Consider the following 416-nt stretch of genomic DNA (forward strand, 5'->3'; position numbering starts at 1 on the left):
TTTTCTCGGAATAGTCCGAGGAAATTCCGAGGAACAATATAAACCAATATAAATACATGCATAGAATATTCTTTTTCCTCGAATTAATGAACATACCGAGGAAATTCCGACGGATATTTAAGTGTCCATCGGAATTTTCTCGGAATATTTTCATTTAACCGGGCAAACCAGCCCCAAATATTTCTCGAAAATTGAAATTGAAAATACCGAGGAAATTCCGACGGACCCTAGGTTTTATAGACGAAACACTTCTTCTTCCTCATTTCTCTCTTCTTCCTCCGGCGATCTCTCTCTTCTTCCGGTGATCTCCCCCTTATCTCGCGACGATCTCTCCGGCGAATCCTCTCTATTCCTACACAAATCATGTAAGGACCCTATCCCACTCTCGTAGGTTCCATTTGTTAGGTTTTTATGCC

Source organism: Brassica oleracea, chromosome C4 (genome assembly GCF_000695525.1).
Source record: "Brassica oleracea var. oleracea cultivar TO1000 chromosome C4, BOL, whole genome shotgun sequence".
Taxonomy (NCBI): domain Eukaryota; kingdom Viridiplantae; phylum Streptophyta; class Magnoliopsida; order Brassicales; family Brassicaceae; genus Brassica; species Brassica oleracea.